This window comes from Piliocolobus tephrosceles, chromosome 12, assembly GCF_002776525.5.
Source record: "Piliocolobus tephrosceles isolate RC106 chromosome 12, ASM277652v3, whole genome shotgun sequence".
Lineage (NCBI taxonomy): Eukaryota > Metazoa > Chordata > Mammalia > Primates > Cercopithecidae > Piliocolobus > Piliocolobus tephrosceles.
This window is the reverse complement of record NC_045445.1, coordinates 88046158-88065203: the sequence shown is the minus strand read 5'-3', so window position 1 is coordinate 88065203 and position 19046 is coordinate 88046158. Positions and strand designations below refer to the sequence as shown.

The window sequence follows — 19046 nt, the reverse complement described above, 5'->3', positions numbered from 1 at the left end:
TCAGATTGAACATCCCTCAATCTATGTCATCTACATGTCTGCTAAGATTGTAGCTGTATCCACTAATGCCTACATAGAGGCTCAGATATGCTCCAGTTTATAAGCTCATCAGCAAGACTTATAATAACCTCTGCCCACTGCCTTGTGGGGTTCAGAATTTATTCACATTCTCAAACTTGGTTTGGGTGATCCCTCACAATAGCTGAATTCCCCAAGCTTCCTTTATCCCAAGCATACCCAGAGTTCAGTGATCCCAGGGATCAGACCTGGTCAAGTTGGTACGTCATTCCCTAACTCTAACTTGCCTGCTCTGTCTCATGGTGTGCCCAGTCTTCAGGGCTACATTTCTGCTTTTTTCCCATCTTTTGTGCTGATGGTTTACTGTGGTCGATACCGCCAAGTTCCATTCCCTCTTTTCCTCCCACACATACCAAGCACTATCAAGGCTCATCATTCTCCACCCTGCTTTCACTGTCTGCCAAAACCCTTACTTAAGACAGATCTGATCCTCACACCTCCTGGATGCAGACCGTGTCCTGGAGCAGAATCTTCCAAAATCCCAGGTGCTATCTCCTTGGTGATTCCTGAGTATTTCACAGGAATCTGGATCCTTGGCTGCCTGACACACCTACTAGAAAGCTTAACTTAGTGATGTCACATCAGGTATTGGATCCTGGTCCTGGGCCACTTAACTGTGCTCTCATTAGCCAACTTCTGCAAGCAAGACTGTTGCATCCTCCACCATAGAGTTGCAAGATTTAGCAAATAAAGATACAAGATGCCCAGTTAAATTTGAATTTCAGATAAACAACAAATACGTTTTTCGTACAAGTATGTGCCATGCAACATTTCAGACATATTAGATTTTTTTGTTTATATAAAGTTCAAATTTAACAGGCATCTTGTATTTTATTTGACAACATTCCCCCAGTGGAGATGGCATCAGCTTAGCCACCTCTTCCCTTCAAGCTCCCTGTCTTGGTGTTATCACCCTGCCATTCATATGTTGTCTGATTTATTGATTTTAGTTCTTAATCTCAGGTTTCCTAGTTGCTACTACCTGAATCTTTGTGTTCCCCTAAAAAAAAATTATGTTAAAATCCTAATACCCAAGGTGATGGCATTAGTACCCAGGTCCTTTCTGAGGTGATTAGGTCAGTGTTCTTATAAAAGACGACAGACAGAGGTTCCTTCCCCCTCTGCCACGTAAAGTTACAGTGAGAAGAGAGCCATCTATGAGGAAGCAGGCCCTCACTAGACATGGAATCTGTTAGTCCCTCGATCTTGGATTTCTCAGCCTCCAGAAATGCAATAAACAAATTTCTGTTGTTAATGAGGCACCCAGCTTATGATATTTTGTTATAACAGTGCAAATGGAATAAGACCCTACTTATTGCTAAGGGTCTTCCTCTACCCTACTCCCCCAGAGCCTCCCCTCCTCTTCATTTTAAACCTGCCGACTCTTTTTTTCAGAATAATAATAAGAAATGTGTGAGCACTTATGTGCAAACACTCTGCTTGGTGCTTTGCCTGCAGTCTTTCATTTCATCCTCAAGGCAGTTATTAGTTCAACTCTCGTTTTACAGATGAGGAAACTCAGATGCAAATAGATGAAGTAAATTTGCTCAAAACCACTTACTAAATGGCAGTCAAGATCCTACTTATGTGTATTTTCATGTGTCTAAGATAATTATTTCCCATTGGAAAGGTCTATATCAGAATTTTAAAATGTTTGTGTCTCCACTTAAAAAAATGCCTCAAGTATTTTATTTTGCCAGTTATGGAAATATGACTTCACTTTTGCATGATGATTCATCATTAAATAATAAGTAACCTTCATTGAATGATTAATATAGCCTAGGCACTGTTAACCTTTTACAGGTATTAATTACTATGATTCTCACAACAATGTTATGAATTAGGCTCTAGTATTATTCTCATTTTTAAAGCGGCAGAAACAGACTCACAGAGAGGTAATGTAACTAGTCAAGGTCACCAAGTTCATAAGTGACACAGCAAGGGTCAAAGCCAGGCAATCTGACTACAGAGCTCATGTGTTGACCACTATGCAATACTTCATATAAACAAGTCAAATTAAATGTTATTATATCTACGTTGTTCAAATTAGGATATTCTTAGGGATCCATGAAAAGTTTTGCTTTATATTATTCAAGTTTCAGAAACCCTGCACTCTTTTTTTACTTCCAATTTGTTCCTGTTAACTTTATCATTTCCAGCCTATGAACTTCATGTTTGAAAGGCAGGTTCAGGAATTCATTTTACAATCATGAATTATTATCTGTGATATACTTTTTGTGCTCTGCTTGGCTTTTTTATTTACTGAAGCAATATTGTGGTGTTAAAGCAACAGAATTTCAACAAATACTTATGGTAGATTCTTTAACAGTTTAAAGGTGACCCAGTAGTAGGTGAAAATATTAGAACCTTAATCCTAATCCCTTATTTGTCTCTCACTTTCTTCCACAAAAAGAATTTCATGCAGTTTACAGAGATACAAACATTGCAAAACAAACAAACAAAAAACAAAGAAAATGAAAGAGTAAAGAGGGACAAATGGGAAATTAAAGCATAAAGTAAGATACATACAGAAGTAGAACTAGAAAACAAAATCTTATATAACTCCTAGTGGTAGCCACAAATCTATCTCAGAGCTTCTTAACAGTCAAAGTCATAAGGAAATTACAAAATCAGTCATGCTTTTCTAGGATTCATGGGGAAAAAAGTAAATCAGTTTCACATAATCCCCTTGTCATTAAAAAACAGAATGGACTTTCTAGGTAATATCAGGAAAATGGCAGAGTAAACGGCTCCATTCCCATCCCTCTATAGGAATATTTAAAAAGAAGCAGAAACTATCAGAATCAACTTTATCAGCCTCTTAAAAAGAGTGGTTTATAGTAGCTGAGAACATGCCAAATCAAGAAAAAGGCAACTTTAAAATGGTAGGATATCTTGTGATGTTTTTACTTGCCTTTGCCCCACTGCCTCTCCACCTTAGCAGTGGTCTTTTGTTTTATTGAGATGGGGTCTCACTCTGTCATCCAGGCTGGAGTGCAGTCCATGTCTCACTGCATCTTATGCCTCCTGGGCTAAAGTGATCCTCCCACCTCAGCCTCCCCAGTAGCTGGGACCACAGGCATGTGCCACCATGCCTGGCTAATTTTTGTATTTTCAGTAGAGATGGGGTTTCACCATATTGTCCAGGCTGGTATCAAACTCCTGAGCTCAAGCCATCCATCTGCCTTGGCCTCCCAAAGTGCTGGGATTACAGGCATGAGCCACCACATCAGGCCTTAGGTACACTTAGCTACATCTTGAAGATGGTAGCTACACTCTCAGAGTGGAATCCTGGTCCCTGGTTCTGGAAGGAGCATAGCAGACCTCACATGCCAAGTATTTTCCAACTGTCTGGGCGCTGCCTGAAGGAATGATGCAAGGTGCTCTTTTCTGTTTTACCTACCTTGGAATCCACTCAGACCAGGAAAAAAAATATTTGCTTAAAAATATTGTAAAGCAAGGCAAATAAACAACATGAAGATGCTTGGGGCAATAGATTACCAATGAAATATGCAATAGGTCTGGGAGAAAAATCTGAGGGAGTTTGCTTGGGAAATCAGGGCATTCAAAGTATCTGTGTATATGAAATAATTTAGAAAGCCACAGTTACGCCCAGGACAAGATGCATACTCAGAAAAGACCTGATAAGAGCACAGATTTCCACCTTGGGCTGATCCCTAGGCTCAGTGTTTAAAGGCTAAGATCAGGCTAAGTGATGATGGAGTGGCCCAGCATAGAGAAAATTTGTAAAGACAGAAATAGGTGAATGTGTTGTTTGTTTGTTTTAGCTCCTGGAATTCAAGGAAATATGTGAAAGCCATAGGTGAACACAAGCTATGAAACATAAACTTCAGTAACCACAGACAAGAAATACAGTATCTGCAAAAATAGGAAAAGTAATGAAACTATTACAGTGTTTAAAACAAACAAACAAAAAAACAGCTAACTCTGAGAAGGAGAAATAATCAGATTTCCAGAGTTACCACATTATAATATTCAAATGTCCAGTTTTCAACAAAAACGCACAAGGCATAAAAATAAACAGGAAAAGAAGGCTTATTCAAAAAGAAAATAAACAGACAGAAACCATCCCTGAGGAAGCACAGATGCTGAGATTACCAACAAAGACTTTAACACAACTGTCATAAATATGCTAAAAGAGCTAAAGGAAACCATCAGCAATGAACTAAAGGAAATCAGTAAACAATGTATGAACAAAATGAAAATATACATATAGGAATATTAATTTTAGAAAGGAAACAAACAGATTTTTAAGCTGAAAAGTACAATAACTGAAATAAAAACAATTCACTACAGGGGTTCACTAGCAAATCTGAGCAGGCAGAAGTCAGAATCAGCAAACCTGAATATAGGACAACTGGAAGTACCCAGTCCTAAGAACCACAAAGAGAAAATAATAGAGAAAAGTGAATAGAGCCTAAGGGACCTGTGGTATACCATTAAGTGGACCAACATACAAATAGATAAAATCCCCATCTCCCTGGGACAGAGCACCTGGTGGAAGGGGCAGTTGTGGCACAGCTTCAGCAGACTAAAAATGTTCCTGCCTGCTAGCTCTGAAGAGAGCAGTGCATCTCCAAGCACAGCACATGAGCTCTGCTTAAGGGACAGACTGCTTCCTAAAGTGGGTCCCTAACCCACATGCCTCCTGATTGGGAGAAACCTCCCAGCTCACTTCATACAGGAGAGCTCGGGCATCTGGAAGATGCCCCTCTAGGAAGAAGCTTCCAGAGGACGGAACACATAGCAATCTTTGCTGTTCTGCAGCCTCCACTGGTGACACCCAGACAAACAGGGTCTGGAGTGGATCTCCAGCAAACTCCAGCAGAGAGGCCTGACTGTTAGAAGGAAAACTAACAAAAAGAAAGGAATAGCATCAACATCAACAAAAAAAGAATGTCTAGACAGAAACCCCATCAGAAGGTCACCAACACCAAAGACCAAAGGTAGATAAATCCACGAAGATGAGGAAACACCAGCACAAAAAGGCTGAAAATCCCAAAACCCAGGATGCTTCTTCTCCTCCAAAGAATCACAACTCCTCTCCAGCAAGGAAACCAAACCAAACAAGAATGAGTCTGATGAATTGAGAGAAATAGGCTTCAGAAGGTGGGTAATAACAAACTCCTCCGAGCTAAAGGAGCATGTTCTAACCTAATACAAGAGAGCTGAAAACCTTGGGAGAAAGGTTAGACGAATTGCTAACTAGAATAACCAGTTTAGAGAAGAACATAAACGACCTAATGAAGGTGAAAAACACAGCACAAGAACTTTGTGAAACATACACAAGTATCAATAGCCAAATTGATCAACAGAAGAAAGTATATCAGAGACTGAAGATCAACTCAGTGAAATAAAGCACGAAGACAAGATTAGAGAAAAAAATAATGAAAAGGAACGAACAAAACCTCCAAGAAATATGGGACTATGTGAAAAGACCAAACTACATTTGATTGGTGTACCTGAAAGTGACGGGGAAATTGGAACCAAGTTGGAAAACACTCTTCAGGATATTATCTAGGAGACCTTCCCCAACCTAGCAAGACAGGCCAACATTCAACTTCCTGAAAAAAAAGAAAACACCACTAAGATACTCCTTAAGAAGAGCAACCACAAGACATATAATCATCAGATTAACCAAGGTTTAAACAAAGGAAAAAATGTTAAGGGCAGCCACAGAGAAAGGTCAGGTTACCCACAAAGGGAAGTCCATCAGACTAACAGCAGATCTCTCCGTAGAAATCCTAGAAGCCAGAAGATTATAGGGTTATTGGGGGGTCAATATCCAACATTCTTAAAGAAAATAATTTTCAACCCAGAATTTCATATCCAGCCAAACTAAGCTTCATAAGCAAAAGGGAAGTAAAATCCTTTACAGACAAGCAATGCTGAGAGATTTTGTCACCACTGGGCCTGCCTTACAAGAGATCCTGAAGGAAGTACTAAACATGGAAAGGGAAAAACTACCAATCACTGCAAAAACATTCCAAATTGTAAAGACCATCAACACTATGAAGAAACTGCATCAACTAATGGGCAAAATAACCAGCTAGCACCATAATGACAGAACCAAATTCACACATAACAGTATTAACCTTAAATGTAAAGGGGCTAAATGCCCCAATTAAAAGAAACAGAATGGCAAGTTGGATAAAAAGTTAAGCTTATTGATGTGCTGTATTCAGGAGACCCATCTTATGTGCAAAGACATGTATAGACTCAAAAAGAAAAAAAAAAAAAAAAGGGATGGAGTAATATTTACCAAGCAAATTGAAAGCAAAAAAAAAAAAAAGCAGGGGTTGCAATCCTAGTCTCTGATAAAACAAATTTTAAAACAACAAATATCAAAAAAGACAAGGAAGGGCGTTACATAATGGTAAAGTGATCAATAAAACAAGAAGAGCTAACTATCCTAAATATATATGCACCCAATACAGGAGCACCCAGTTTCATAAAGCAAGTTCTTAGAAACCTAAAAAGAGACTTAGACTCCCACACAATAATAGTGGGAGATTTTAACACCCCACTGTCAATATTAGACAGAGCAAAGAGCCAGATAATTAACAAGAATATTCAGGACTTGAACTTAGCTCTAGACCAAGTGGAAATAATAGACATTTAAAGAACTCTCCACCCCAATTCAACAGAATATACATTATTCTCAGCACCACACCACACTTATTCTAAAATTGACTACATAATTGGAAGTAAAACACTCCTGAGCAAATGCAAAAGAAAGGAAATCATAACAAACAGTCCCTCAGACCGCAGTGCAATCAAATTAGAACTCAAGATTAAAAAACTCACTCAAAACTGCACAACTACATGGAAAGTGAACAATCTGCTCCTAAATTACTACTGGGTAAATAACAAAATTAAGGCAGAAATAAATAAGTTATTTGAAACGAATGAGAACAAAGACAACATACTAGATTCTCTAGGACAAAGCTAAAGCAATGTTTAGAGGGAAATTTATAGCACTAAATGCCCACATCAGACAGTGGGAAAGATCTAAAATCAAACACTAACATCACAATTAAAACAACTAAAAAGCAAGAGCAAACAAATTCAAAAGCTAGCATAAGACAAGAAATAACTAAGATCAGAGCATAACTGAAAGAGATAGAAACATGAAAAACCCTTCAAAAAATCAATGAATGAAGAAAAGATTAACAGAATAGATAGACTGCTAGCCAGACTAATAAAGAAGAAAAAAGAGAGAAGAATGAAATAGACATGATACAAATGTTAAAGGGGGGCCGGGTGCAGTGGCTCATGCCTGTAATCCCAGCACTTTGGGAGGCCAAGATGGGCACATCCCGTGGTCAGGAGATCGAGATCATCCTGGCTAACATGGTGAAACTTCATCTTTACTAAAAATACAAAAAATTAGCCAGGCAAGGTGGTGGGTGCCTGTAGTCCCAGCTACTTGGGAGGCTGAGGCAGGAGAATGCTGTGAACCCGGGAGGTGGAGATTGCAGTGAGCCAAGATTGTGCCACTGCACTCCAGCCTGGGTGACAGAGCAAGACTCCATCTCAAAAAAAAAAAAAAAAAAAAAAAAAAAAGGAAAAAGAAAAAAAAATATAAAGGGATATCACCACCAATTCCACAGAAATACAAACTAACATCAGAGAATACTATAAACACCTCTATGCAAATAAACTAGAAAATCTAGAAGAAATGAATAAATTCCTGGACACATACACACGTCCAAGACTAAATCAGGAAGAAGTTGAATCCCTGAATAGATCAATAACAAGTTCTGAAATTGAGGCAGTAATTAATAGTTTACCAATCAAAAAAAAAAAAAAAAAAAAAAGAGCCCAGGATGGATTCATAGTCTAATTCTACCAGAAGTACAAAGAGGAGCTGGTACCATTCTTTCTTAATCTATTCCAAACAATAGAAATAGAGGGACTCCTCCATAACTCATGTATGAGGCCAGGATCATCCTGAAACCACAACCTGGCAGAGACACAAGAAGAAAAGAAAATGTCAGGCCAATATCCCTGATGAACACTGATGTGAAAAACCTCAATAAAATACTGACAAAGATCAGATGGCTGTAGATGTGTGGTATTATTTCTGAGGACTCTGTTCTGTTCCATTGGTTTATATCTCTGTTTTGGTACCAGTACCATGCTGTTTTGGTTACTGCAGCCTTGTAGTATAGTTTGAAGTCAGGTAGCGTGACGCCTCCAGCTTTGTCCTTTTGACTTAGGATTGTCTTGGCAATGCGGGCTCTTTTTTGGTTCCATATGAACTTTAAAGCAGTTTTTTCCAATTCTGTGAAGAAACTCATTGGTAGCTTGATGGGGATGGCATTGAATCTATAAATAACCTTGGGCAGTATGGCCATTTTCACGATATTGATTCTTCCCATCCATGAGCATGGTATGTTCTTCCATTGTTTGTGTCCTCTTTGATTTCACTGAGCAGTGGTTTGTAGTTCTCCTTGAAGAGGTCCTTTACATCCCTTGTAAGTTGGATTCCTAGGTATTTTATTCTCTTTGAAGCAATTGTGAATGGAAGTTCATTCCTGATTTGGCTCTCTGCTTCTCTGTTACTGGTGTATAAGAATGCTTGTGATTTTTGCACATTAATTTTGTATCCTGAGACTTTACTGAAATTGCTTATCAGCTTAAGAAGGTTTTGGGCTGAGACGATGGGGTTTTCTAAGTATATAATCATGTCATCTGAGAGAAACAAGAAATGGGGAAAGGATTCCCTATTTAATAAATGGTGCTGGGAAAATTGGCTAGCCAGAAGTAGAAAGCTGAAACTGGATCCTTTCCTTACTCCTTATACGAAGATTAATTCAAGATGGATTAGAGACTTAAATGTTAGACCTATTACCATAAAAACCCTAGAAGAAAATCTAGGTAGTACCATTCAGGACATAGACATGGGCAAGGACTTCATGTCTAAAACACCAAAAGCAACGGCAGCAAAAGCCAAAATTGACAAATGGGATCTCATTAAATTAAAGAGCTTCTGCACAGCAAAAGAAACTACCATCAGAGTGAACAGGCAACCTACAGAATGGGAGAAAATTTTTGCAATCTACTCATCTGACAAAGGGCTAATTTCCAGAAACTACAAAGAACTCAAACAAATATACAAGAAAAAAACAAACAACCCCATCCAAAAGTGGGGAAAGGATATGAACAGACATTTCTCAAAAGAAGACATTCATACAGCCAACAGACACATGAAAAAATGCTCATCATCACTCGCCATCAGAGAAATGCAAATCAAAACCACAATGAGATACCATCTCACACCAGTTAGAATGACAATCATTAAAAAATCAGGAAACAACAGGTGTTGGAGAGGATGTGGAGAAATAGGAACACTTTTAGACTGTTGGCGGGATTGTAAACTAGTTCAACCATTATGGAAAACAGTATGGAAATTCCTCAAGGATCTAGAACTAGATGTACCATATGACCCAGCCATCCCATTACTGGGTATATACCCAAAGGATTATAAATTATTCTACTACAAAGACACATGCACACGTATGTTTATTGCGCCACTATTCACAATAGCAAAGACTTGGAATCAACCCAAATGTCCATCAGTGACAGACTGGATTAAGAAAATGTGGCACATATACACCATGGAATACTATGCAGCCATAAAAAAAGGATGAGTTTGCATCCTTTGTAGGGACATGGATGCAGCTGGAAACCATCATTCTTAGCAAACGGTCACAAGAACAGAAAACCAAACACCGCATGTTCTCACTCATAGGTGGGAACTGAACAATGAGATCACTTGGACTCGGCAAGGGGAACATCACACAGTGGGGCTTATCATGGGGAGGGGGGAGGGGGGAGGGATTGCACTGGGGAGTTATACCTGATATAAATGATGAATTGATGGGTGCTGACGAGTTGATGGGTGCAGCACACCAACATGGCACAGGTATACATATGTAAGAAACCTGCACGATATGCACATGTACCCTAGAACTTAAAGTATAATAAAAAAATAAAAATAAAAAAAAAATAAAATACTGACAAACCGAATCTGGAAGCACATCAAAAAGCTTATTCACCACAATCAAGTCAGCTTCATCCCTGGGATGCAAGGACGGTTCAACATATGCAAATCAATAAACTTAATCCATCACATAAACAGAACCAATGACAACAACCACATAATTAACTCAATAGATGCACAAAAGGCCTTTGATAAAATCCAACATGGCTTCATGCTAAAAACTCCCAATACTGTAGGTATTGATGGAACACATCTCAGAATAATAAGATCTATTTACAACAAACACACAGCCAATATTGTACTAAATGGGCAAAAGCTGGAAGTATTCCCTTTGAAATCTGGCACAATACACGAATATCCTCTCTCACCACTCCTAGTCAACATAGTATTGGAAGTTCTGGCCGGGACAATCAGGCAAGAGAAAGAAACAAAGGGTGTTCAAATAGGAAGAGAGGAAGTCAAATTGTCTCTGTTTGCAGATGACATGATTGTATATTTAGAAAACCCCATCATCCAAGGAGGAGCTGGTACCATTCCTTTTGAAAATATTCCAATCAATAGAAAAAGAGGGAATCCTCCCTAACTCATTTTATGAGGCCGACATCATCCTGATACCAAAGCCTGGCAGAGACACAACAAAAAAAGAGAATTTTAGATCAATATCCCTGATGAACATCGATGCAAAAATCCTCAATAAAATACTGGCAAACCGGATTCAGCAGCACATCAAAAAGCTTATCCACCATGATCAAGTGGGCTTCATCCCTGGGATGCAAGGCTGGTTCAACATCCACAAATCAATAAACGTATTCCAGCATATAAACAGAACCAAAGACAAGAACCACATGATTATCTCAATAGATGCAGAAAAGGCTTTTGAAAAAATTCAACAGCCCTTCATGCTAAAAACGCTCAATAAATTCGGTATTGATGGAATGTACCTCAAAATAATAAGAGCTATTTATGACAAACGCACAGCCAATATCATACTGAATGGGCAAAAACTGGAAAAATTCCCTTTGAAAACTGGCACAAGACAGGGATGCCCTCTCTCACCACTCCTATTCAACATAGTGTTGGAAGTTCTGGCTAGGGTAATCAGGCAAGAGAAAGAAATAAAGGGTATTCAGTTAGGAAAAGAAGAAGTCAAATTGTCCCTGTTTGCAGATGACATGATTGTATATTTAGAAAACCCCGTTGTCTTAGCCCAAAATCTCCTTAAGCTGATAAGCAACTTCAGCAAAGTCTCAGGATACAAAATTAATGTGCAAAAATCACAAGCATTCTTATACACCAATAACAGACAAACAGATAGCCAAATCAGGAATGAACTTCCATTCACAATTGCTTCAAAGAGAATAAAATACCTAGGAATCCAACTTACAAGGGATGTAAAGGACCTCTTCAAGGAGAACTACAAACTGCTGCTCAGTGAAATAAAAGAGGACACAAACAAATGGAAGAGCATACCATGCTCATGGATAGGAAGAATCAATATCGTGAAAATGGCCATACTGCCCAAGGTAATTTATGGATTCAATGTCATCCCCATCAAGCTACCAATGAGTTTCTTCACAGAATTGGAAAAAACTACTTTAAAGTTCAAATGGAACCAAAAAAGACCCTGTGTTGTCAAGACAATCCTAAGTCAAAAGAACCAAGCTGGAGGCATCACAATACCTGACTTCAAACTATACTACAAGGCTACAGCAACCAAAACAGCATTGGTACTGGTAACAAAACAGAGATATAGACCAAGGGAACAGAACAGAGTCCTCAGAAAGAATACCACACATCTACAGCCATCTGATCTTTGACAAACTTGAGAGAAACAAGAAATGGGGAAAGGATTCCCTATTTAATAAATGGTGCTGGGAAAATTGGCTAGCCAGAAGTAGAAAGCTGAAACTGGATCCTTTCCTTACTCCTTATACGAAAATTAATTCAAGATGGATTAGAGACTTAAATGTTAGACCTAATACCATAAAAACCCTAGAAGAAAACCTATTTAGTACCATTCAGGACATAGACATGGGCAAGGACTTCATGTCTAAAACATCAAAAGCAACGGCAACAAAAGCCAAAATTGACAAATGGGATCTCATTAAACTAAAGAGCTTCTGCACAGCAAAAGAAACTACCATCAGAGTGAACAGGCAACCTACAGAATGGGAGAAAATTTTTGCAATCTACTCATCTGACAAAGGGCTGATATCCAGAACCTACAAAGAACTCAAACAAATTTACGAGAAACAAACAAACAACCCCATCAAAAAGTGGGCAAAGGATATGAACAGACATTTCTCAAAAGAAGACATTCATACAGCCAACAGACACATGAAAAAATGCTCATCATCACTCGCCATCAGAGAAATGTAAATTAAAACCACAATGAGATACCATCTCACACCAGTTAGAATGGCAATCATTAAAAATCAGGAAACAACAGGTGCTGGAGAGGATGTGGAGAAATAGGAACACTTTTACACTGTTGGTGGGATTGTAAACTAGTTCAACCATTATGGAAAACAGTATGGCAATGCCTCAAGGATCTAGAACTAGATGTACCACATGACCCAGCCATCCCATTACTGGGTATATACCCAAAGGATTATAAATCATGCTGCTATAAACACACATGCACACGTATGTTTATTGCGGCACTATTCACAATAGCAAAACTTGGAATCAACCCAAATGTCCATCAGTGACAGACTGGATTAAGAAAATGTGGCACGTATACACCATGGAATACTATGCAGCCATAAAAAAGGACGAGTTTGCATCCTTTGTTGGGACATGGATGCAGCTGGAAACCATCATTCTTAGCAAACTATCACAAGAACAGAAAACCAAACACCGCATGTTCTCACTCACAGGTGGGAACTGAACAACGAGATCACTTGGACTCGGGAAGGGGAACATCACACACCGGGGCCTATCATGGGGAGGGGGGAGGGGGGAGGGATTGCATTGGGAACTATACCTGATATAAATGACGAATTGATGGGTGCTGACTAGTTGATGGGTGCAGCACACCAACATGGCACAAGTATACATATGTAACAAACCTGCACGTTATGCACATGTACCTTAGAACTTAAAGTATAATAATAATAAAAAAAGAAAACCCCATCATCTCAGCCCCAAATCTCCTTAAGCTGATAAGCAACTTCAGCAAAGACTCTGAATACAAAATTAATGTGCAAAAATCACAAGTATTCCTATACAACAATAATAGACACACAGAGAGCCAAATCATGAGTGAACTCCCATTCACAATTGCTGCAAAGAGATTAAAACACCTAGGAATACAACTTCAAAGGGATGTGAAGGACCTCTTCAAAGAGAACTACAAACCACTTATCAGGGAAATAAGAGAGAATACAAACAAATGGAAAAACATTCCAGGGTCATGGGTAGGAAGAATCAATATCGTAACAATGGCCATACTGCCCAAAGTTACTGATAGGTCCAATGCTACCCCCATCAAGCTACCACTGACTTTCTTCAAAGAATTGGAAAAAACTACTTTAAATTTCATATGGAACCAAAAAAGCGCCCTCAGACCCAATACAATCATGAGCAAAAAGAACAAAGCTGGAGGCATCACGCTATCTGACTTCAAACTATACTACAAGTCTACAGTAACCAAAACAGCATGGTACTGGTACCAAAACAGATATATAGACCAATGGAACAGAACAGGGGACTCAGAAATAATGCCACACATCTATAACCATCTGATCTTTGACAAACCTGACACAAACAAGCAATGGGAAAATTATTCCCTATTTAATAAACGGTCTTGGGAAATCTGGCTAGCCATATGCAGAAAACTGAAACAGGCCCCCTTCCTTACACCTTATACAAAAATTATTACTCAAGATGGATTAAAGACTTAAGCATAAGACCTAAAACCATAAAAACTGTAGAAGAAAACCTAGGCAATACCATTCAGGACATAGGCACGGGCAAAGACTTCATGACTAAAACACCAAAAGCAATGGCAACAAAAGCCAAAATTGACAAATGGTATCTAATTACACTAAAGAGCTTCTGCACAGCAAAGGAAACCATCATCAGAATGAGCAGGCAACCTACAGAATGGGAGAATATTTTTGCAGTCTGTCCATCTGGCAAAGGGCTAATATCCAGAATCTACAAGGAATGTAAACACATTCAGAAGAAAAAAGAAAAAAGAAAAGAAAAACAAACAACAACAACAAAAAAACAAACAAGCAACCCTATTAAAAAGTGGGTGAAGGATATGAACAGAAACTTCTCAAAGGAAGACATTTATGCAGCCAAAAAACATATGGAAAAAAAGCTCATCCTCACTGGTCTTCAGAGAAATGCAAATCAAAACCACAATGAGATACCATCTCACACCAGTTAGAATGGCAATCATTAAAAAGTCAGGAAACAACAGATGCTGTAGAGGATGTGGAGAAATAGGAACGCTTTTACAGTGTTGATGCGAGTGTCAATTAGTTCAACCATTGTGGAAGACAGTGTGGTGATTCCTCAAGGGTCTAGAAGCAGAAATACCATTTCACCCAGCAATTCCATTACTGGGTATATACCCAAAGCATTAAAAATCATTCTATTATAAAGACGCAGGCACATGTATGTTTATTGCAGCACTATTTACAATAGCATAGACTTGGAACCAACCCAAATACCCATCAATGAAAGCCTGAATAAAGAAAATGTGGCACATATACACCATGGAATACTATGCAGCCATTAGAAAGAATGAGTTTATGTCCTTTGCAGGGACACTGATGAAGCTGGAAACCATCATTCTCAGCAAACTAACACAGGAACACTCACAAGTGGGAGTTGAACAATGAGAACACATGGACACAGGGAGGGGAACATCACGCACAGGGGCCTGTTGGGCGATGCAGGGCAAGGGGAGGGATAGCATTAGGAGAAATTCCTAATGTAGATGACAGGTTGATGGGTGCAGCAAACAAACCACCATTGCACCTGTATACCTATATAACAAACGTGCACGTTCTGCACATGTATCCCATAACTTAAAGTATAATAATAATAAAAAAGTTAAAAAAGTAATTACTGGTAAGAATGGATGTACTTAACCATTTTGCTTTGTGATTTTTTTATACTGCTTTTTTATTCCTCATTTCCTGCATTACTGTTTTCTTTTTTAGTTGATTTGGGAGTGAAATGTTTTGATTTGTTTTTCATTCTCTTTAATGTATAGTCTGTTGCTATTTTCTTTGTGGTTTCCATGAAGATTACATTTAACATCCTAAAGTTATAACACTCTAATTTGGTTTACAGAAGCTTAACTTCAATAACATACAAAAACTCAGCTCCTTTTCAGTTCTGTTTACACCCATTTGGGCTGTTGATATGAAATTCTATCATTATATATCGTGTGCTGCAAAACATAAACTAATAATTGTATTACATGCATTACTCTTTTAAATTATATAGAAAACAAAATGTTGAGTTTCAAAGGAAAATAACAAAATGCTAGCTTTTAGATTGATAATTGTTTTTCTCTTTTATCCATTAAAACATTAGAAAACAAAAAGCAGTTACAAAATGCTACAGTAACATTAGCTTTTAAAATTGTCCATGTATTTATATTTCTTGAGATTTTATTTTTTTCATATGGCTTCAAGTTACTGTCTATGGTCCTTTCATTTCATTGTGCAGGACTCCCTTGAACATTTGTTGAAGGGCAGGTCTAGTGGTAATGAACTCCCTCAGCTTTTGTTTATCTGCAAATGTCTCAATTTCTTTCTCACTTTTTCATGAAAAATTTTGCTAGATATAGGATTCTTAGTTTTTTTTCTTTTAGTCCTGTAAATATATCAGTTCACTATCTTCTGGCCTAACTATCCTAAATATATATGCATAACTATCCTAAATATATATGCACCCAATACAGGAGCACCCAGTTTCATAAAGCAAGTTCTTAGAAACCTAAAAAGAGACTTAGACTCCCACACAATAATAGTGGGAGACTTTAACACCCCACTGTCAATATTAGACAGAGCAAAGAGCCAGATAATTAACAAGAATATTCAGAACTTGAACTTAGCTCTAGACCAAGTGGAACTAATAGACATTTAAAGAACTCTCCACCCCAATTCAACAGAATATACATTCTTCTCAGCACCAGTGTTTCTGATGAGAAATCTGCTGTAATGTTATTGAGGAGTCCACGTATGTGATCAGTTGCTTCTCTCTTGCTGCTTTCAAAATTTTTTGTTATTATAATATGTATTGCTGTGGGTCTCTCTGAGTTCATCTTACTTGGAGTTCACTGACCTTCTTGGATGTTTATATTCATGTTTTTCATCAAATTTGGGGAGTTTTCCACCACTATTTCTTCCAATATTCTTTCTGCCCATTTTTCTTGCTTTTCTCCTTCTTGTATTCCCACAATGCATATAATGGCCAGGTTGATGGCTGATGTTCTATAGGTCCCTTAGGCTCTATTCATTTTTTTTCAATCTGTTTTCTTAATAATTTCTATTGCCTTATTCATGTTTGTCAATTCTTTCCTCTGCCTCTTCAAACCTGCCCTTGAATTCCTCTAGTGAATTTTTCATTTCATTTGTACTTTACAACTTCAGAATTTCTTTTTGATTTTGTTTCAGATTTTCTCTTCTCAAGGATATTTCTATTTTGTTCAAAGATTGTTTACTGTTTTTCTCCACATCTTCCTTTAGTTCTTTGAGTATCTTTAAGACAACTGTTTTAAAGTCTTTGTCTGATATACCTGCCACCAGATCTTTCTGAGGGACAGTTTCTGTTTATTTATTCATTTCCTTTAAAAGGGCCATACTTTTCTCTTTCTTTGTATGCCTTGTGATTTATCATTGAAAACTGGACATTTGAATCTAGCAATGTTGGTAACTCTGAAAAGAAGACTGTCTCCCTTACCCAGGGTTTTCTAGTTTTTGTTACTGTTTTTATTTATTGCTTTTAATTTTTATTGCTGTAGACTGTCTCTATGCCAAGTATCAGCCTGAAGTGTAAATCTAAAGTCTTCTTGGGTAATTTCTGAGCCTTTCCCTGGGCAGGCACAGTCATTTTCTAATTTTCCCCATATATACAGTTGTTTTTGAATGTCCCAGTTTTTAATATCTGGCTCTGAAGAGGGGAAAAAGAGAAAAGTAAAAGGGGAAAAAAAGGGTGCCAGCCCTTCAAACTTCTTGGAAGTCACCGCAGCCAGAGGAGAAGGGACTTGTAACAATTGGGGAGGTGCAACAATAATGGCTTCTGGCTTCTTTGTATCTCTGTGATCAGAAGAATCAATCACTCTTCAATAAATGGTGCTGGGAAAATGGGATATCCATATGCAGAAGAATGAAACTAGACCCCTATCTCTCACCATATACAAGAATCAAAATCAAATTTAATGGGATTAAATATTTAAATATAAGACTTGAAACTATGAAAGTACTAGAAGAAAACCTTGGAGAAACACTCCAGAACATTGGTTAGGGCAAACTTTTCTTGAGTAAGGCCCCAAAAGCTCAGGTGACCAAAACAAAAATGGACAAACAGGATCACATCAAGCTAAAAAGCTTCTGCACAGCAATGGAAACAATCAACAAAGTGAAGAGACAGCACATAGAATGGGATAAAATATTTGCAAGGTACCCATCTGATAAGGGATTAATAACCAGAATATGTAAGGAGTTCAAAAAACTTAACAGGAAAACAACAACAAATAATCTGATTAAAAGATAGGCAAAATAAGTGAAAAGAATTTTCAGAAGACATGAACAGCTAACAGATACAAAAAAAAAAAAAGCTCAACATCACTATTTATCAGAGAAATGGAAATCAAAACTACAATGAGATTTTGTCTCATCCCAGTTAAAATGGCTTTTATCTGAAAGATAGGCAATAATGGATGTTGGTGAGGATGTGAAGAAAGGAGAACCCCCGCACACAGTTGGTAGAAATTTAAATTAGTACAGCCACTATGGAGAACAAATGCAAGTTCCTCAAACAACTAAAAATAGAACTACTATATGATTGGGCAATCCCAATGCTGAGTACATCCAATACAAAGGAAATCCATATATCAAAGAGATAGCTGCCCTCCCATGTTTACTGGAGCACTATTCACAATAGCCAAGCTATGGAATCAACCTAAGTGTCTATCAACAGATGAATGGATAAAGAAAATGAGGTACAGACACACAATGAAATATTATTCAACCATAAAAAAGAATGAAATCATGTTATTTGCAACAACCTGGATGGAACTGGGGCCATTATTTTAAGTGAAGTAAGTCAGGCATAGAATGATAAATATCACATTTTCTCACTAATATGTGGGAGGTAAAAATATTGAACTCATGGAGATAGAGTAGAATGATGGTTACCAGGAGCTTGGAAGGGTAGTGGGGAGGTTGGGATAAAGATGGGATTGTTAATGAGTACAAAAATACAGTTAAACAGACGGAATAAGATCTAGTGTTTGGTAGCACAATAGGGTTACTATTGTTAAAAATAATTTATTGTATATCTCAATATAACCAAAAGAGTAGAATTAGAATGTTCCTAAAACAGAGAGATGATAAATGTTTGAGGTGATGGACACCGCAATTGCCCTGATTTGACCATTACACATTTTACGATAGTATTAAAACATCATATGTACTCCATAAATATGTACAACTATTATGTATCCACAATAATTTACAATATTTTATTTTTTTAAAAAAATTATTGGCAATACAAGCAAAGTTCTCCATTATTTGGAAGACAAGGTCCTTTTTGTGCCCTGCAGACTCCCATAAGCTCTTTGCAAGGTACTTCAGGAACACAGGGCACAGCTGCCTGCCACACAGATGAGTGCAGGGAGAATGGGTAGCTGCTACTGTGCTAAGACCTGAAATTGACCCAAATTAACTGCACCTTACTGTCCAAGCCT

General features: G+C 37.9%; 1 protein-coding gene across 2 annotated transcripts in view; it reads right to left on the bottom strand.

Annotated features, from left to right (window-relative positions):
- Nucleotides 1-19046, bottom strand: part of ZC4H2 (zinc finger C4H2-type containing) — a 112270-nt gene that overhangs the window by 68327 nt on the left and 24897 nt on the right. The gene's annotated exons all lie outside the window — the stretch shown is intronic.